At 47.9% G+C, this 21461-nt stretch overlaps 1 protein-coding gene across 1 annotated transcript in view; it reads right to left on the bottom strand.

The window, feature by feature from the left end:
* Nucleotides 1-7934, bottom strand: part of LOC120386995 (zinc finger protein 436-like) — a 45823-nt gene extending 37889 nt beyond the window's left edge. Inside the window, exon 1 of the mRNA XM_039507136.1 lies at nucleotides 7376-7934. The gene's annotated coding sequence lies outside the window, so the exon portion shown is untranslated. The remainder of the gene's footprint in view (nucleotides 1-7375) is intronic.
* Nucleotides 7935-21461: the final 13527 nt, after the last annotated feature.

Raw genomic sequence — 21461 nt, 5'->3', positions numbered from 1 at the left:
GAAGGTGCCAATGTGAGATTTCTAAAGATAGCTGCAACACTCAACCCAAGGTTTAAGAATCTGAAGTGCCTTCCAAAATCTGAGAGGTACGAGGTGTGGAGCATGCTTTCAGAAGTCTTAAAAGACCAACATTCCGATGCGGAAATTACAGAACTTGAACCATCAAAAAAGAAAAAAAACCTTCTGCTGGTGGCATCTGACTCAAATGATAAAAGTGAACATGTGTCAGTCCGCATTGCTTTAGATCGTTATCAAGCAGAACCCCTCATTAGTATGGACATGCATCCGATGAAGTGGGTATTCACCCATGAAAGCTTATGCTTCAATACGTCTGTTAGTCTATAAGGTGCCACAGGACTCTTTGTTGCTTTTTACAGATCCAGACTAACATGGCTACCCCTCTGATACATGGATATGCATGTCATCTGGAATGATGCTTGAAGCATGAAGGGACATATGAATCTTCAGCGCATCTGGCATGTAAATATCTTGTGACACCGGCTACAACAATGCCATGCAAACGCCTGTTCTTTCTTTCAGGTGACATTGTAAACTAGAAGTGGGCAGCATTATCTCCTCCAAATGTAAACAAACTTGTTTGTCTGAGTGATTGGCTGACCAAGAAGTAGGACTGAGTGGACTTGTAGGCTCTAAAATTTTACATTGTTTTATTTTTGAATGCAGTTATTTTTGTACATAATTCTACATTTGTACGTTCAACTTCAATGATTAAGAGATTGCACTACAGTACTTGTATGAGGTGAACTGAAAAATACAAATTTTTTACAGCACAAATATTTGTAAGTGAGCACTGTACTCTTTGTGTTCTGTGTTGTAATTAAAATCAATATATTTGAAAATGTAGAAAACATCCAAAAATATTTAAATAAATGGTATTCTATTATTAACAGTGTGATTATTGCGATTAATTTTTTAATCGCTTAACAGCCCTACTTTAATAATTAAAAAAACCTACAAATATTATGCTGACAGGCATTGTTTATGGAAGATTATGTAAGGCTGTGAGTAGACATCAACATACAGGAGGAAGCGATGATATGGAAAAGTAACCGAGAGTGTATCTTTTGCCCACTCTGTATTATGGGCTTTGTTCTTTGTTTTGTTAAACTCTGACACATTTGAGAATCATTGACACATTCCATGCAGTGCCTGGGTAAGCAACGTGAGCTCAGCGCCACCCTCTGTTAAAAAGTGGAAACTCTTCAAAAATAAAGGGAAAAAAATGTTCACAGACATTTATTGCATTTAGAAAGGAATTCATTTCTCTTGCTTTCCCTTTCCCTGGATATCATGATGAATTAGTTTACTCTCAGGAACATTCAGAAAGGGATTGTGAGTGAATATTCCTGGAAATCACTTTACAATGTGTACTTATGTAACCTACTGTGAGTGTGTGATACAGGTCCCTCTCCGTGCCCAACCCACAGAGGATAGGAGTCTGTTACAACAGCGGCTGGGGAGCCTTGGCTCATCAATTCAAGCTATAGCAGCTCGTGCTGTTAGCTCTGGAGATCCCTGTTTCAGTCCCGGGTGTGTTGGCCCAGATTGCAGCCTTCACACTTGCAGTGGAAGCCTCATTCTCCAAGTTACGTTCATGAGATAAGTATTTCCATTTAGAACACTTCCCACCGCCCACCTCTCTGCACTGATCAGTTACATATCACATCACTATGGTTAAAGTTCCTTAGCTATCCACCTTTCCAATCCTCCAGCAGCAGAGAATTGTTCTCAGTGTCATTGTGCAGAAGTTCAACAGCCCCCGGATGAGTTCAGTGTGGTAATTTGCTTAGGGACTGGGTGGCAACAATAAAAAAGAGCCAATACAGGGAGCCCCGTTGCTCCTTTGAACATTGCGGCCAGACACAGCCATCCTCGCAGCCCCCGCGGGGACAAGATTTTTACTTCCTGCTTGTAGGATGAGCAGGCCAGGGGACAACATTATGAACTCCAACCGTGAGTAACACAAATGGTTAATCCGTCCCTCAGTCAGAGTCAACAGCGACCCCTGAGATTCTCAGATTCTAGCCCCTCACATCCTCAAGCCAGTAAATGAGACAATGATTCAACCAGAAATCCCCTCAGCCTCTTTAAGTGCATCTTCTCTTTGGCCAGTGTGACCTTTGACTTGACTATCCCCATAGTTTAAGCCAGAAGGAGAGCTGTATAAACCTGGAAAAGGGCTTGGTCAAAATCAGGGGAACCACAACTCCAAAAGGATTCTGGGAGGTTTTAAAACTGAATAAAGTCTAATTTTCAACTTTCTTTGCCAAACCTAATTTACGCTTTTCACTTTGTCGGTGAGGATGATGCTTCTAGGAAGCTGAGTCAACCTAGGAGCACTGTTAACAAGTCACATCTGAATGAAACCTTAACTCAACAGCATAAGGGAGTTTGGAGCCTCATCCAACTCCCATCAATGTTAAGGGGACTCTTTCCATTTACCTCAGTCAGAGTTTGATCAGGACCTAAATGAAAAGTCCCTGAAGCCAACCCTTAAAGAGAACTCAGGAAGACATGGGCTGCTAATCCATTGACAGTTATGCAAGAATGTTAGGAGGTGACACAATCTGATGTTTACACACTTTTAAAGATGGGAAACTTTCCATCCAACAGTGCAAAGGAGAAACAGCTGGGTAGCAGGAGTCAGTGGATGGAGCCTGATGGCAGTCCAGAAGCAAAGTGTATTGCATTTTTGTAATATAGATTGGGGAAAAAAAACAACCTTGCAGGGCTGAGATGCTAACACAGCAACGAGGAGTAGAAGACGAGCAGAGCTGCCATTGCAGAGACCAGCCCCAGCCCTGGGGAGAGCTGCCCAGAAAACCCTCTGTCTAGCAGCAGCCGTTTGAGAGGCTGAGGACACCTGCCCAGGTGAGCGAGAAACACACTTGCTCGCTTTTAATTGCATGGATTTGACTAATCCCCACGTCGGAAATATCAAATGCACAATTTATGAGATTCTTCGTGTCCAAAAATGAAGTTGAGAGGTTAGTTCCTCATGTTTTAAACACATTTTGCAGCAGGACTCTCAGACCCACTGTGTAACAAACCCTGCTTAGCCCCTGATTCAGCAGAGCACTTAATCAAGTGCTTGTGTTTAAACGTGTGCCTAAGTCCCACTGAAGGCAAGAGGGTCAGGGGCCAGGAGCCACCCATTAGCACAGCCTATGGAGTACCATCCTCACTGTTCCAGGCTGGCGGCACTGGCAGACCGGCTCACTGATCTTGGCATGCTGATTTCTCTTAACGAGTGATGGAGCTACGCCTGTGGCCTGCCATCCTCAGAGCCATCTATGGTATCTAGAATGACAGGCCTGCCCCAGAGCACGCTGAAGTCAATAGCAAGGCTCCCATTGTCTTCAACAGGCTACGGAGCAGGCTCTGTTCTCCTACCTGCTTTTGAGAATTGTCTCGCTCCTTCAATCTCGTGGCCTCCCTTTCCTCTTTCAAAAGAGACTCGTCACCCTTTTTGGCACAGTTTCCATGTATCTTGGTGCTTTAAAGCTCAGTATTGTCCTGCTGTGAGCATGGATTTCTCTATACATTGGTCTCCTCTCCATTTCTAAAACATAGTTGAACTTGTTAAGTTCTCTCATCCCTGCTGTACTGGGCCCATCTGGTGGCTACAGGGAACATTGATGATCATTTTAAATATCCACCTGATGCTTAAATTGAAGAGAAACATTTAAAATAAGTTCCAAAGAGACAGATGCACAAGTTTACATGTTTCTTGGAAACACTCCAGATCCAAAGCTCTTTACAAAATACTTTCATTATTCATTCCTTCCTCCCGACAGGGGTGAAGACAGTGGGATGTGGCTAGAAATCGGTATCTGCTGAACTGCAGGGCTCCCCCAGGAACTGCAGAATGTGGGGCTGCCACTCCCAGGAGCCAGCGCCCTGCGCCAGCAGCTGCTCCAGCGCCAGCAGCTGCTCCAGCGCAGCTCTGCTACCCCCAGCCCTGTCCTCCAGCAGGGCTGGCCAGACCCCAGGCAGGAGATGCAGCCGTGTGGACGGGCTGGGCGTGGTACGGAGATGCTGGCAGCAAAGGGCGCTGACTCCTGGGAGCGGCAGCTCCCCCTTCTGCTCCTTTCACCACTGCGGTTCCCAGGAGAGCCCTGCGGTTCAGCGGATACCGATTTCTATCCACGGATATAAATGTGCATCCGCGCAGGATTCTAGTCATGGAACATTTTTTGCGAGGGGGCGCGGTGGCATGGAGGGTCAGCACCGTACCAGTAAGAGTTGAAATCTACTTGCACCACTGCAAGTGAGGAACATTGGTGGATCCCTCTCAATTTAGACGACCGGGGATTTGTTTTTGTATAAGAGGGGTCGGTATAAACAGGCGTCTTAGCTCTCTCTTCTTTCCATTGCCTCCATGGTACTTCTGCACAGCACATACACACAATGTGTAGCTCAGAAGGGCCTCCATTCTCCTAATGAGCCAGCGGGTTACTCCAGTCCAGCTGCACCTTTCCCATTTTCTTTCAATCGGGAGAAAAAGGTGATAATGGGCCCCTGCACCAAAAGGTGAGAGACCTCTGCTAATACTGCTCACTGCAGAATCTGCACCTGCTTTTGTGGTGCCATTCGCTGCAATGGAGAGACGATGAGAGCATTAGCAGAGAACAATCATGATGCAGCGAGTGCTTTTAAGATTCCCTAACAGCTAGCAGAAATTTCTGTAAATTCTGACTTCTTGATGCACATTTCCAATGTACAGAACAGGGATCTTCAGTTATTCTGTAGATTAGATTGTACAGCTCCTGCATATCTCTATAAGCAATTTGGGGCAGAGATTACCTGTGTTTGTACAGCACCTAGCACATTGGGGTCCTGTCCATGTCTGTCTCCTGGGCACTACTTCAATACACTATTATTATACAAGTCAAAGGGCAGATCCATATTACATACCACAACTGGTAAAATATTTAAAAAATCCAGATCATCATTCGACTGTTCTTCACATTTCATTCATCCAATTAAAGATCATGTGACTTGGCGTGACCAGCTGTCACAGCATAAATAACAAATATTAAAATTGAATGATCAGTCACCTGACAATTGTTTCAAACTACTCACCGAATCCCTTACAAAGAATAAATCCATGTGTAGAAATTAGGATTGCTAGGCAACAGATTTAGACACCAAATAATTTATTAAATCCGTAACAAATACATCAGCCAGATCAATTACATACTCGATCATCTGTGCCAGGTTCATGCTTTGGCGTAACTGACAGTATATTGATAATGGAGTTTTGATGAGGAATTGGAGTATTTTCTTCTAAAGGTGCATAATTAAAAAATAACTGAACTGTCCAATCTGATCAGCGTGTGTGAAACAAGGATACGAACCTGTGCTCTTTCTTTAAGGTATAAAGGAAACATGGGGAGCTGAAGCCAAGAACCTATCTACAGTATAAGTCCAGCACAGGCAGCAGCAATGCAAGCTTCCATACATTGCTTAGCCAATATGTCCCAGACCAGTGCTGGAAAGGGCTCCCTGGAAGGATGAGAGGAGTCTGTTACATTTTTCACACATACAAAGAGCAACCATACACTTTCCAGCCAAGTGTTTTTTATTTTAAAGATTGAGGGGCAGGGGACAACCAAACAAGAAAGAACAAAAGTTAAGTCTCCCTCAGAGAGCACAGTGTATGCATCTCCTCTGTAACATGCTGCATCACGTCAGGTCCGCCTCACAAAATGGCAGCTGCCCCTGAAGTGCTCAGAATCCAAAGCATCACAGTTACAAAACTACGTGCACCAGTCCTTTCCCTGGCTGTTAAGATTGGCCTGAAGAGTGCCAGTTATGATGGTTGTTTTGCAATATACCCGTCCACTAGGAACTGCACTGAGACCCAACAGCCCATTTTGCATAAGCTGGAATTTGTTTCCTTTTTGAATCATTACTGCATGTATACACAATAAACCTGCGCTGACTTTGCTTGCCCGCAATATTGAGCGCTCTATTATTTCTGTAATAATTTCAGTTTTAAGAGACAGAATTAATCTAACTGTGCTGCAAGAATCTGGCTAATGTGCCTGTGTACCTCTGCCCCCTAGTGGCTCAAGGCCTCCAGAAGATAAAAGCTTTCCCACTGCTAATGAGTAAGCCCCTGTTTTCCCTTATCTCAAGCACTTGTGCAGACAGCCATCTTGTGTTCTGTGTCTGGTGCCTCCAGCTTGCGCTTCAGCAGATGACTGTGACGTGTACATATGCCACTGTGAATTCAGTCCAGGACTGCTATTGAGTAACAAATGTTGCAACATCTGGAATAACAGCAGACGTAACATTTTGACAACAGACATTTCATTGTTTGGGAATTAATCTGGCCTAACCGTTATAATTAGGGTTGGAACAGGATTGGATTTTTATTAGTGAATGTCAATAAATATCACTTTCACCGTACACACACAAACTGCCCAATATTCCGATCAGTCCTCATCAAAATGTACAGGTGGGCGACGTCTGAAAAGTGCTGCTTGAGAATTTACCAGTTTGCGCTAAGGATATTTACTGTGTATATTTTGACAATTTGTGTTTTGGCCTTTATAAAGCTTTAACCTTTTGAATTTCAACCTCCCTGGTCATTAAATAATTATTGTCTAACCCGCCGCAAAATCTCCCACAACGGACAATTTAAATTGTTTTAAAAAAATGCTTAAAACAAATAAATACATGTCAAACTTATACGAAAATAAAACTTGAATTCTGCCTAGCAGTAGTGTAAAAAGTAGAGAGAGAACTCTAGTTCTAACCCATTTTAGGTCAATTTAACTCCTCTGCTCCACAGTTCCCATGTGGGGGGTAGGAATCCTAGGGGAAGTTTTTTTCCTGACTTGGTTCTTTTTCTATCTGCAACTGATCTTTACTTGACTCTTTTTTTTAACATGTTACGGCCGTGCAAGCTGATTTTCAGAGGTCCTGAGCGCCTACAACTCCTGCTGCAATGAAAGGGCATCGTGTGCACTGAGCACTTGCAAAATCCTGTCCATTTCTCTTCTGCAGCCCAAATACACTTTAGGGCGCCTGGCTTTACACATTCAACTTTTGGGGTGGCCTAAATCTCTCTCTTCTACCATGTTGTAAAAGGGTATGTGCCATCCCTGCACACCAGCTCTGCAGGTCAGCCCCACCTTACTTTGCCCCAGTTGGGGCATTAAAATATATCCTATAATGGATCTAAGCCAAAACAAACCAATCAGAGTAAGTATGGCTCCTTTAATGAGATTTCAGGGAAGGAGCAATTACTACAAACTGTTCATGAGGATCCTAGTTCAGGTCTCCCAATCAGAGTCTCTGAACCAGGTCAGGTTAGTGTCCCTGACCCAGAAAAAGAGCTCACATCTCTTGTAGACTGGATACCTTTTCGTCCTCTCTCCTAGGCCTCTCTGGCTTTGCAGGTTCCCCCAGGTCTCCTTGTTACACCTGCTCCTTCTGAGTCCACTAATCCTTAATGACAGCCCAGCTAGATAGGGAGTATCTGCCCCCTCCTCAGCTGCAGCTGGTATGTGCACAGAGCGGATGGGCCCCAGCCCACTGGCAAAGGGGCAGTGTCTTGTCTTGTTTAATCTAGTTTCTTTTGTTTGACAAAATTACTTAAGTGGTGTGAATGTATCAGCCCCAATCACAATGAAAGAAATGCGAAGTAACAATTCTTCAGACAAACCCAGCCCAACAAACGTGCCCTTAGAGTTCCTTCAAGACACAAATATAGACCATAGAGCCCCTCGAATTTGTCCAGATTAAATTCACTCCATCACACGGAGTCTCTCCCCGTTGCTCAGGGAAGGTACAGAGACAATCTCTGCTGGCGTTTACACCAGTGTAAAGCTGGAATTACTCTGCAGAAGTCAGTGGAATTAGCCCATGTTTCTAGCAGTGTAACTATGAGCAGCTTTTGATTGTGGTATTTGATTGTGGTATTGAGTTCTCACACTGCTGGGACTTTTACCAAGACAACAGACGCTACAGAAAAGACACCAGTAAATTCTCATTTGGCTTGTGTTCAGTGGGCCAGGAAGTTGGAGTGACTAGTCGAAAAGGGACCCTGGCGGCTCTGGTCAGCACCACCGACTGGGCTTTTGAAGGTCCGGTCGGTGGTGCCGTGGAGCTCAGGCAGGCTAGTCCCTACCTGTCCTGGGGCATCGTGTTGTGCCCCAGAAGTGGCCAGCAGGTCCGGCTCCTAGGCAGGGGGGCCACGGGACTCCGCGCGCTGCCCCTGCCCTGAGCACCAGTTCTGCGCTCACATTGGCCTGCGGGTGAGAGCAGTGCGCACTGTGGAGCCTCCTACTCCCCGGGCCTGCCGCCTAGGAGCTGGACCTGCTGGCTGCTTCCAGGGTGCAGCACGGTGCCCCAGGACAGGTAGAAACTAGCCTGCCTTATCCCCGCTGCACCGCAAGCCCACGCCCCCAACCCTCTGCTCCATCCCTGAGCCCCCCCAATCCCAGAACCCCTTCCTGTACCCCAAACCCCTCATCCCCAGCCCAGAGCCTGTACCCCTCCTACACCCCAACCTCCTGCCTCAACCCCTTGGTCCCATCCCTCAGCCTGGAGCCATCTCCTGCACCCCAAACCCCTCATTCTCAGCCCAGAGCCCTCACACCCCCTGCATCCCAACCCCCTGCCTCAACCCGCAGCCCCCTCCCACACTCCGAATCTCTCGGCCCCACCCCCCAGCCTGGAGCCCCCTCCTGCATCCCAAACCTGTCATCCCCAGCCCCACCCCAGAGCCCGCACCCCCAGCTGTAGCTCTCACCCCCTCCCACACTCCAACTCCCTGCCCCAGCCCAGAGTCCCCTCCCACACCCTGAACCCCCCATTTCTGGCCCCACCCTGGAGCCCATATCCCCATTTAGAGCCCTTACCCTCCCCCAAACCCCAGCCCAGTGAAAGTGAGTGAGGGTGGAGGAGACCCAGCCACCAAGGGAGGGGTAATGTAGTGAGTGGGGGGTGGGGCATCGGGGTAGGGGCAGGGGGCGGAGCGAGGCTGTTTGGGTTTGTGCCAATAGAAAGTTGGCAACTCTACAGGAAGGGCCTTCTGGGCCAGGGCTTGGGGTCGCAGGGCTGGTCTGCCCAGTTTAGTAAACACACCCTCACCTCCAGCCCATGGCTCACTCAGATGACTCTTGCCCTTTGCAGCAATAATTTGCATGGGAGCCTTTCCGGGAGCCACAGACTCCAGATATGAGCCCACATTAACGCTGTTTCTGCAGTCTCGATACGAACCGCGTCAGAGCCAAATGAGCTTCGGGTTTGAATGCTTCCCAGCCAGGCACTGAGATAAAACATTTATAGACAGAACTTCCAGCTCCGGCAGGAAAGTAAAATAGAAGCAACTCCATAGCTTGCAGCTAGTTCTTACGTAGGTTGCGCTCTGAAGAGTGAGTCTGAAAATCAGCTCTTCTTTTCCAGCACACGGCCTCCCTTTGTGCATTTGCAGTCAGATCTGATGGGTTTATTGAGCAAAATAATCATTATTACCCAGTGCGAGCCCTGTGAGCAGTTCAGAGCCAAGGTGTCTATGGGAGAGGGAAATGCAAATTGCTCTTTTCTCCTGCATCATCAGCAAAACTTCTAAGCAAGGTCCTACTTCAGTGCCACATTCTGCCCTCGCCACTCCTCTCCAAATAGGGTGACCAGACGTCCCGACTTTATCAGGACTGTCCCGACATTTACTTGTTTGTCCTGCGTCCTGACCGAACATTGGTCAGGACGCAAATTGTCCCAATATTTTCCCCTCCAGCACACACGCAGAGGGGGCTCGCACCCCCGCAACTCCACCCCAGCCCTGCCCCTCCCTCCCCCATTGGATCCCTCCCCAAATCCCCACCCTGGCCCCGCTCCCTCACTGCCCAAATGGATCCCTCCCCAAATCCCTGCCCGGGCCCCGCCTCTTCCCCAAGCATGCCACATTCCCCCTCCTCCCCCCTCCCTCCCAGGCGTGTGCTAATCAGCTGTATGGTGGCGCAAGCGCTGGAGGGAGGGGGGAGAAGCAGGACGCGGCAGCCAGCTCAGGGGAGGTGGAGGCGCAGCGGAGATGAGCTGGTACGGGCGGGGCGGGGTGTGGAGCTGCCGGTGGGTGCTCAGCCCCCACCAATTTTTGCTTTTGTTTCTTCCTCCGCCGCCGGCTCTTGGTTCTTTGTTGTTGTTGTTGTTGCTCCGCCGGCAAACCTCCCCACGCGTCCCGATATTTCACGTCTCTCATCTGGTCACCCTATCTCCAAACGAAGGGAGAATTAAGCCTGTAAAATCTTTATTATTGCTGATGATGGGGGAGCAGCAAAGAACCCCTCACATCCCAGGCTGAGCGTGCTGGGCTGGCAGCTCCTGATTTTACTTGCAGACTGAGCCGGAGCAGAACTGGTTGGGAATTTTTCAGCAACCAGGTTTTTGTCAGAAAATGCCAATTTGTCAAAACTGAAAGTGTTTGTGGCTTCAGCTTCATAAAACTGGAGAAGTCATTGAGTCTAGTCTCCTGTCTTCACAGCAGGACCAAGTACTGTCCCTGACAGATTATTTTGCTCCAGATCCCTAAATAGCCCCCTCAAGGATTGAACTCACAACCCTGGGTTCAGCAGGCCAATGCTCAAACCACTGAGCTATCCCTCCCCATCCATTCAGATGCAAAAAGCATTCATGGCTTCAGCTTCATCTTGATGCAAAAAGGGAAAACTATCCAAAACTCTCAAATATTCATGGGATCAGAAAATCATTTCCTGCCCCACTGAAATCTCTGAGACCATGGTTGTGGGAATGCCCCAATGCTACTTTTACAGCCAGTTTACAGACAAGACTCGCCATTTAAATGGAGCTGAGATGGAGTTCACTGCTGCGGACATTATGAACGTGAGTGGGTATCTGTGACATTCAGCATAGACTCAGGGTATCCGGCATTCTGCAGGCCTGCCTGCCTGCCTGCCACTAGTGACATGATGTAGGTTATTCCCCACTCTTGCCTTTCCCAGGAGGCCGAGGCATCGCTGACAGATCTTTCCCTTGCTGGTGGCTCCCCGCCCCCCCCCTTGAAAGTGCAGGGATAAAAACCTCAGGGATTTTCTTCTCCCCTCCTCAGAGGTCCCACACTGAAAACTTACCCTGGGAGGAGTACTCAATGCACAAGAACACAACACTCTACCAACAGCACAGCAGGCTGGGAATGTGCTGCTTTGTTCAGCTAAGTAACGAACTCCCACTAACTAAAGGGGCAAGAGCGGAGCATGGCTCCATTCCATAATATTCAGTTAACTGCTTTGCTACAAAGCTAAAACAAAAATGTGACCCGTCTCTGCACTGCAGGTTTCCAATTCCAGAGACAGGCGCATGAGTGGGTGGGTTTTTTGCATGACTGGAATTCCTAGAAAGGTTTTGGCAGCTGGCTCTCTGAGTTCTGGCTATGGAACAACAATATTCATGTGTTAATAGCCAATGGTAAGGAAACCACTGATGCAGTTTTGGTTTCGCAGTCTCCGCGAAGCAGTCTCCCTGCCCTTGGTGACAGATAAATTTGTCTCTCTCCTGGCTCAAATCAAGATGGGTTCAATGTAAAGATGGGGTTAACGTGCCTGAAGAGCAAATATCCAACATCTGAATTTCCCCAAAAACCATCCCTGGGTATTCCTGAGCTGGGCAATGTAACATCATTCATGGAAATAACCCCTCCCAAATGCCAATTACTCCCTGAAGTCATTATCCCTCTCCATGGGTTCTAGGTCTGGGAACGACAGAAAAGCTCATCAGATCCTCGCTGGGTAAGAGAGTCAGCTGGCAGCGAAATCCCTAACCCAGCTGTGAGATTTCAAACACATCTGGGCACCCAGCATTACCGGACAGCTCAGCTCTGTCTCTGGTTCCATTCCTTTCCCCTGCCCTTCCCTTTGTTCCTGATGGCTCCCTCCTGCCACCCTTAGACTTCAGATCCAGAACTCCATCCTAATCACTAAAAAGAACAGGAGTATTTATGGCACCTTAGAGACTAACATTTATTTGAGCATAAGCTTTCGTGGGCTAAAATCCACTTCATCAGATGCATGGAGTGGAAAATACAGTAGGAAGATATATATACACAGAGAACATGAAAAATGGGGGGTGCCATACCAACTCTAATGAGACTAATCAATTAAGGTGGGCTATTATCAGCAGGAGAAAAAAAATTTGTAGTGATAATCAGGATGACCCATTTCAAACAGTTGACAAGAAGGTGTGAGTAACAGTAGGGGAAAAATTAGCATGAGGAAATAGTTTTTAGTTTGTGTAATGACCTATCCACTCCCATTCTTTATTCAAGCCTAATTTAATGGTGTCCAGTTTGCAAATTAATTCCAGTTCTGCAGTTTCTGGTTGGAGTCTGTTTTTGAAGTTTTTTTGTTGAAGAATTGCAACTTTTGGTCTGTAATTGAGTGTCCAGGGAGGTTGAAGAGTTCTCCGACTGGTTTTTGAATGTTATAATTCTTGACCTCTGACTTGCGTCCATTTATTCTTTTGCGTAGAGACTGTCCGGTTCGGCCAATGTACATGGCAGAGGGGCATTGCTGGCACATGATGGCATATATCACATTGGTAGATGTGCAGGTGAACGAGCCCCTGATGGCGTGGCTGATGTGATTAGGTCCTATGATGGTGTCCCTTGAATAGATATGTGGACAGAGTTGGCAATGGGCTTTGTTGCAGGGATAGGTTCCTGGGTTAGTGTTTTTGTTGTGGGGTTGCTGGTGAGTATTTGCTTCAGGTTGGGGGGCTGTCCGTAAGCAAGGACTGGCCTGTCTCCCAAGATCTGTGAGAGTGAGGGATCATCTTTCAGGATAGGTTGTAGATCTTTGATGATGCGCTGGAGAGGTTTTAGTTGGGGGCTGAAGGTGACGGCTAGTGGCGTTTTGTTACTTTCCTTATTGGGCCTGTCCTGTAATAGGTGACTTCTGGGTACTCTTCTGGCTCTGTCAATCTGTTTCTTCACTTCAGCAGGTGGGTATTGTAGTTTTAAGAATACTTGATAGAGATCTTGTAAGTGTTTGTCTCTGCCTGAGGGATTGGAGAAAATTCAGTTGTATCTTAGAACTTGGCTGTAGACTATGGATCATATGATGTGGTCTGGATGGAAGCTGGAGGCATGTAGGTAAGTATAGCGGTCAGTAGGTTTCCGGTATAGGGTGGTGTTTATGTGACCATCGCTTATTAGCACTGTAGTGTCCAGGAAGTGGATCTCTTGTGTGGACTGGTCCAGACAGAGGTTGATGGTGGGATGGAAATTGTTGAAATCCTGGTGGAATTCCTTGAGGGCTTCTTTTCCATGGGTCCAGATGATGAAGATGTCATCAAAGTAGCGCAAGTAGAGCAGGGGCGTTAGAGGATGAGAGCTAAGGAAGTGCTTTTCTAAGTCAGCCATAAAAATGTTGGCATACTGTGGGGCCATGTGGGCCATAGCAGTGCCACTGACTCGAAGGTATATATTGTCCCCAAAAGTGAAATAGTTGTGGGTGAGGACAAAGTTACAAAGTTCAGCCACCAGGTTTGCCGTGACTATCGGGGATACTGTTCCTGATGGCTTGTAGTCCATCTTTGTGTGGAATGTTGGTGTACAGCAGGGGTAGGCAACCTATGGCACACGTGCCAAAGGCGGCACATGAGCTGATTTTCAGTGGCACTCACACTGCCCGGGTCCTGGCCACCGGTCCGGGGGGCTCTGCATTTTAATTTAATTTTAAATGAAGCTTCTTAAACATTTTAAAAATCTTATTTACTTTACATACAACAATAGTTTAGTTATATATTATAGACTTATAGAAAGAGACCTTCTAAAAATGTTCAAATGTATGACTGGCACGTGAAACCTTAAATCAGAGTGAATAAATGAAGACTCGGCACAGCACTTCTGAAAGGTTGCTGACCCCTGGTGTAGAGGGCTTCTACATCCATAGTGGCCAGGATGGTGCTTTCTGGAAGATCACCAATGGATTGTAGTTTCCTCAGGAAGTCAGTAGTGTCTTGAAGATAGCTGGGAGTGCTGGGAGTGTAGGGCCTGAGGAGAGAGTCTACATAGCCAGACAGTCCTGCTGTCAGAGTGCCAATGCCTGAGATGATGGGGCATCCAGGATTACTAAGTTTATGGATTTTGGGTAGCAGATAGAATACCCGTGGTTGGGGCTCTAGGGGTATGGCTGTGCAGATTGGTTCCTGTGCTTTTTCAGGGAGTTTCTAATTGATTAGTCTCGTTAGAGTTGGTATGGCAACTCCCATTGTTTTCCATGATCTCTCTGTGTGTATATATAGATCTTCCTACTGTATTTTCCACTGCATGCATCTGATGAAGTGGGCTGTAGCCCACGAAAGCTTATGCCCAAATAAATGTGTTAGTCTCTAACACTCCTGTTCTTTTTGCGGATACAGAGTAACATGGCAGCTACTCTGAAACCTAACCACTGTGACAGGAAGTCCCAGGAGAGACTGGCCAGGAGCTGCCTTTGCCTCTTGCTGGTTTACCAGAGGGTGGTACTGGAGGAGGCCAAAGCAGGATGGATGCTACAGATTCGGATCTCTTTAGTGGGGGAACAAAGACTTTTCACTGAAGGGGAATGTGAGATTGGGGGACTGAATCTGGGGTGTGTGTGTGTGTGTGTGTATAGAGCATTGGATCTATTGATGTATTCTGCTATAGAACCTCCAATACCTAGAATCCCTCTGTGCATGTAAAAATAAACACTGGGCCAAATTTTAAAGCCTGTATGTAGCCCCAGTCACCTCCTCCTGTGAGAGGACCCATGGGAGGGGGCTAAAGGGGACAAAAACTCCAAAGGCTTTTAATCATGCAGATTTCTCGCCAATCATTGAGCCCCACAGATCCCCTAGGAGCCAGTGGATCCCAGGAGATAAGTGGGAGGTCAGGGCTTCCACACCAGCTCTGTACCCTCGGTGGCAGCTCTACCACGCTCTCTGGCGGTGCAGCTCATGATTTTGCTGGAAAGCAGCCCTACTGATTTCTTACATGCATAACCTCAGTTTTGCTAATTTTGGGGGCAAAATAGGCATGCAGGGCATTCCCAGCAAGGCAGGACCACCAGGTGCCAAAAGTAAAACACAGACTTGCCAGTTTGGGTTGGTGAATGCCTTAGAATCTTGAGTTCAGACAGCGTTTGCAACAATCTCCTCCCATGGTCCTTAGGGGGTCGCTGGGGGTACAGAGAAGACAGGCCATAATGAACATAAAGGGGGATTCTTTATTCCAGCTGCTGGACACACACTGGTTCCAGGAGTCTCTCAGTCCATCTAGCTCCCAGACTGACTAATACAGCCTGTGTGGACGCACATGCCTAGCGTGTCCACAACCGGCTGGCCACAACAATGACCTTTCCAGCCTATTGAGCTATGCTGCTGGGCTCCAGTTACAGGTCCATCAAGTCCTCCATGGCCAGAAGGGTGAGGGTTAAACCCGGTGCTCGGGGCGGGGGCAGGGCGCAGAACCCCACGGGTCCCCCCCACCTAGGAGCCGGACCTGCTGCTGGCCACTTCTAGGGTGCAGCGCAGTGTCAGAACAGGTAGGGACTAGCCTGCCTTAGCCGGGCAGCACCGCCGATGGGACTTTTTAACTGGGTTAGCACATCTATGCCGCAACACTGTTTCTGATGCAACTGGATTGGTAGGTCCACATTCAACATGAAAGGCATGGTTGCATTCTCAGACTCCTAAACCGGGCCAGCCTGGCCTTTGGGGTGGGCGATCGGGCAGCCACTCTCAGTGCCAACATTCAGAGGTGCCAAATGCCCATTTAGGGGACATGGGGGTTGCTTGCACCTTTTGGCGGTAGCGGTGTCAAATATGTTTTCCACCTTGGGCAACAAAAAGCACCTAGGGCCGTCCCTGCTCCTAAAGCCCCTATCTCGTCACATCCGGCACTGAGATGAGGGCAGGGTCAGAAGCAGGCTTTCAGATGAGCTAGAAAACTAACTTTTGAAGACTTGAGATTCTGCAGGGCTCCTGGAAATGTGAAACATTCCCTTGTTGCTGGGATAGAGGAATCTCACACACAAGGTGCTCTCCATTATGAAGCCTCCTAGAAGAACCCCAGTGTTCCAGTTACATGACGTGATGCAGAAATCCCAGCTAAAACACCTTTCGGGAGAGTGGTTTGCAGATTACCATTACTCTGCTTATATTCTTCTCATAGGATGCTACAAACTTCACAGCGACTTTGAAAACATCGACTACTTTGCCAAGTATGATTCCATCGAAATTTCAAGAGTGTCTGAGAAAACACAAGGTGATTCTGGGAGATTTTCTTCATGGTAATACCAGTGAGCTACCGGATCACAGAGGAGTGTTTACCAAAGAGAATTTCAGAGGTGTTCAGTATTCACATAATCCTCTTTCAGGCGCAAAATGCATTTAAATTCAGGGACCTCCATTAATGCAAAGAGGCAGCAGGAAATGCAAAGATTAAGATGCTTTCGTGTTAATTTGCATGCATGATACGGATTCTGGGCAACATTTTCAAAATTCTTTTATTCTATGTAGATTCTTAAACCGTGCTCACTGTAGTAACCAGCAGATGTGCAGTCAGGTTGCTTAGCACACTGTCATGTGCTGCTTGTTCTTTCATCCTCTCCCCAGAGGGAGAAACGTGTGTAGTGAAGTGTCTTGTTTTGGGCTGCTCCTGCTGCTTCTCTGCTGGAGGGAGGAGAGACTAGCTGGAAAAGCAGCAACCCAGCACCAGGACCTCAGGATCCTCTGTTGCTCCCAGTGGCACTGATCTCATGTGCGGCCAGCTGGAGCTCATGAAGTCATTTAGGTGCTGTTGAAAATTGTATCCTGTTCACAGCAGAGGTCCCAAAACTGTGGGGCACACCCCCATAGGGGGGCACAGAGGAATGTTCGGGGGGCTCGGCAGGCCCAGCCAGTCCCCGGGGGAGGGGGTGCAAAGAGCACCACCCAGCCCCACTCCTGGGGGGGCAGGAAGGGCACGGACAAGGGTAAGGGGAGGCATAACCCTCAAAAGTTTGAGGGCCACTGGTCTACAGCCTGACTAATCATCCACTATACTAAAGTACCTGGGTCAGGTTTTGCTCTCATTTACCTGGGCAAATCCAGAGTAAAATGCAAAGAGAAAGAACAGTAGCCTGAGAACTGTCACTTTTGCGTTTTCTCCTTTTTTTAATTTTTAATTTGCAACTTTAGTGTGGCCGCCTTGTCGTTTTTGCCGGTTCATTTCCATGGTATTTTTAAACCACCGGAATAAAAATGTTGCTGAGCCGGAGGTGCTGCACAGCGGACTCATTTATTTTGTGCGGCACTTTATGCTGCCGCGTCGTGTTTGATACGCAACCCCCCGCCTTTGGATCAGTGGAGTTACACAATTGTTTTCCCATGACATGGGGTTTAAATTACCCTACTCCGCTAGCTGCAGGAATAGCTAGTGGTAGCACTCTGGAGTGCTGCAGCAGCAGCTGCAGCGCAGTGCCAAAGAGGCTGCACCCATGTAGTTAAGAGCAAAATTTGGTCCATTACTTACCTTAAAATGTTTCAAGCTTATCAAGTAGCTGGGGCTCAGGGAGGACCAGAGGATTAGTCACATAGGAGATGACAAGTTTTAAAGTTGCAGCTTGAGTTCTTTGTGCGTATAAATGTCCTAGTACATTTGGAGCAATGGAGCATCCCCAGGAACGGGGGGTGAAATCTTAGCCCCATTGAAGTCAATGGGAGTTTTGCCATTGCAAAACTTTTCACAAAAGGTCTGTGCAAAATTCTGAAAAGGTAACCGTGCTGGAAAACCCACCTCTGCCCTGAGCTACCCCCCTCCCACTATATGGGACCTCAGAACTGTAATTATCACACTTGGCCATCAGATGTCACTGCGTCTCCTTCAGTGACATTTGGGCTTTCTGCTGTTGGCTTCCAGTCCCAATCTCATTCAATGCATTAGCAAAATTCCCCTTTTCTCCGGCAGGGCAGGATCAGGCCTTGGGTAAATCATACTGAACACAGGGGTGGTGCCTTTCTGAATTCACTGGAAAGTAGCAAAGATATGGGGCCAGATCTGACACTGGTGCAAACTGGGTGAAGCTCCATTGACGCTCATATGATTAATATTAGACGTCTCTACTAAGATAACATGACTTGATTCACATACACTGGGATCCTGCAAGGAGAGCAGCGATTTTTCAGGTGTCTGGCTGCTGCTTACTAAGCTAATCATAACTGTCCTATTGTTACCTCATGCTCACCCACTCTGTCGGCTGGATCCATCTCTTGGCATATACTTAGATCGCAGGGGCTGCAATTTCATTATATACGTGTATAGAACCTAGGCAATTATTTATTATTATTCCCCAATAAGAATTATGTGGACCAGTTTTGTGGTGTCGGGCTGAGATGGCTGGTCATATCGCTGACCACGGTGGTCTCATTATTTCGTTGTGCTCCCCCTTGTCTCCACTGATCTCTGGTTTTAAACTCAGATGGTAAATGCTTTAGGGTAGGGACCATCTTTTTGTTCTGTGTTTGTCGTGTCTAGGACTCCTATGCACTACAAGTAATACCCCACCGGTACTTGGGAACCTGATTCTGCAGGGCCTGGGGGCCCCAGGGAAGCCCCCCTGTGCCTTGACCCTTTTCAAGGGCCCACGACCGAGATTAACTACGCCCTTGGGCCCTCTTCAGCCTGAATTCACTAGACCCTTCCCAGAGAGAAGGGAACCTCCCCCCCAGTTCTCCTCTCTATGTAGCCCTCCCTGCCCCTTTCACAGCTGGGGTCACTCCTGCTAATTAAGCCACCCAATTAGGATCCGCTGGGGGTTAATTGCTAGGGCACAGGCAAGTCCCCTTCCCTTGTCAGCCTGCCTGCAGCACACCCATAAACACGAAGCAGCGCTTAACCCTGTGGCGTGGAATCCTCCGCTCCAGACAGGGAGCATCGCAAGCCAAGGTTGCCCCCGCGGGCTCCTTCACCTGTACCACATCCCCTTCAACAGACGCGTGTCCCATAATTACCCATCAGCTGGTAATTCTAGCTCTCTGGGGACCAGCATGTGGCTTTGTCCCCACCTTGGATCAATTTCACCCCCTTCCCTCCTGCCATAGCTCTCCTGGGAAAAGCACAATAAATAAGTAATCCCAGCCATTTCCTCAATTAGCACCGCAGGCCCTGCCTCCCGCTCCTCTCCAGCGCCCGCAGTATGTTGAAACCCCCTCCTTCCTTGTTAAGGTGCTGGAGAGAAGCAAGCAAGAGGAGAAAAACCCCTTGAAGCATCTGCAGCCTCGCTCTGAATGCAAATGATGAGCAATTAGGCTGTGGGAGACACCAGGAGGGAAGAACGCCTCTGACGGCTCCCTGAAGCTGAGTCCCAGAGTTGCAGGCTCGCATGGGCATTCCCGCTGTGCTTTGACAATTGCTGCTTCCACCACCGGGAAGCTGTGAGCTGATCACAATCCTCTCCCGGCCCCCAAAACAGGCCACTGGAAAACGCTGGCTGGTGTGACCCACTGGTCAGCGTGTGTTTGCGTCGCCTCTGTGCCTGGTCAATGAAGGATATGGGTCTGCTACAGCCCCAGTGACAGAGCCTGGCTCTTTAGATCAAGCTGTAGAGACCTATCCCTGTAACTCTAGAGGTCCTTGGTTCTGGCCAAGATAGCAGCCATCACATAAACGGGCTGGGCTGGGATTCAGACTCCCGTGAGCCTCAGATGCTTGGAATAAGCTTCCTAGGTGCAGAAGTGTGTAGCCCCCTGTTCAGTGTATGTTACATGCCCCACCCACAGAGGGTGAGTCTGTTACAGCTCGATCTGAAGCGACAACGCTCTCCAGCTGAGGGCTGTCAGACCCACATCCTGGGTGCATCAGGCACGTAGCACATCCAGACCCATGGGGAACATCTCCCCAGCTTTCCAGCTACAGGACGGTGAGTGGGTTACTCTAGTGATGTAGCAAATCCCTGTCTAGTGTTAACTCAAGAAGGTTTCACTCACTCGAACACTGAGCATTCCTGGCCTGCATGACTTTCCATACCAGGGCCAGATGCTGGGCCTCTCTGGAAGTCAATGACTTGAACAGGACCAGCATTCAGAGCTAAAGGTTTAGGCCAAGATTTTTACAAAACAAGAGCCTGATGGGAGCTACCAGGTTCTTGGTGGTTTTGAAAAGGGTCACAAAGGGACCCCACCATCTAGTCTGACCTCGTGTCTATTGCAGGCCACCAACCACACCCAGTACTTGCACATCAAAGCTAACCACTGAAATTAGACCAAAGTATTACGGCCAGGCTGGAGCTGTCTGGAGCAGAGCTCTGGTAAATATTTTCAAACCTGCAGGGCAGAACCAGGGCCTCCCGCGGGGCTGAAGCCCCAGGAAATAGTCTATGAGAATTTAAGCCCTGATTACAGCCCACCAGAAATATGATTTGATACGTAGACTAAACAGACCAATACGTGCCACAGGCAGAGATCAGAAAGGGCCAAGATGCACCAACACCCGAGGCCACTGCAATGGCAGGGAAACAATCAAGTGAGATAGACCCAGATGTGTGATCGTCATGTGATCATTTGCATTTAGAAAATGGCTGCAGAAACATCCAAGGGCTTTTCTTCACTTGGTTCCTCCTTTCCTGCACTTAGGTGGCTAAATATGGATTTAAGAACCTAATTTTAGGCTTCCACTTTTTAGGGCCTCATTTACACTAGGGCTCCTTTACACAGCTCTGGCAGGGTGTAAACTCCTTTCACTACTACTTCACCTTACTCCACGAGTGGTAAATGAGAATCAGGTGCTTTAAAATCGTGGTCTTCTCCACTCAGCACAAATGATAGTTCTCACTGGTGGGGGGAGGGGAAGGGGGGACTGGAGAAGTTGGTCCAGGGGGCTGCTATACTTCCACTCCACTTCAGTTCTGGCTGGAGCCAGAAGCCTGTTAGTCCATAAGCTTTTTGCAAAACAAAACACATCCTCCCTCTGCCTTTACAGGGTGTTCTTGTGAGTGGGCTGCATCTGAAAAAGCAATTAATGCTGCTGTTTGCCATGTATGAGTCAGAAAGCATAAAATATAAATGTGATCGGGAAGGAAAATCATTTTACTGTCGCTGGGTCCGTTTGGATCAGCCCGGGTTGCCAGGATGGAAGTGTCGATTTGATTTTCTTGGCATGTCGCATGTGTTGTTTTCTTGATCGTCTGTCTCCTAAACTAAAGCGAAGGGTCTGATTTAGTGCAGATTGGCTGGCCCCGTTACAGAAGGATGAACAGCGGAAGATCTGGCCACCTCACAGTTAAAGCTGTTTTGCAAGTGCAATTTAACTACAGATTTATAGCATCAATTACACAGATGAACAGAGCATGAACCATCTGTTTAGATGCCATAACTGATAGAGTGGAAACACGCAGACTTTCTGTGACACTACTCAATCAACCCAGGAGAACAACACACACACAGGAGCCTTGGATTGTGTGGGAAAGAAG

The sequence above is a fragment of the Mauremys reevesii genome, linkage group 19, assembly GCF_016161935.1.
Source record: "Mauremys reevesii isolate NIE-2019 linkage group 19, ASM1616193v1, whole genome shotgun sequence".
Taxonomy (NCBI): Eukaryota; Metazoa; Chordata; order Testudines; family Geoemydidae; genus Mauremys; species Mauremys reevesii.
The sequence above is the reverse complement of the archived record's forward strand: the minus strand, read 5'-3'. Positions and strand labels throughout refer to the sequence as shown.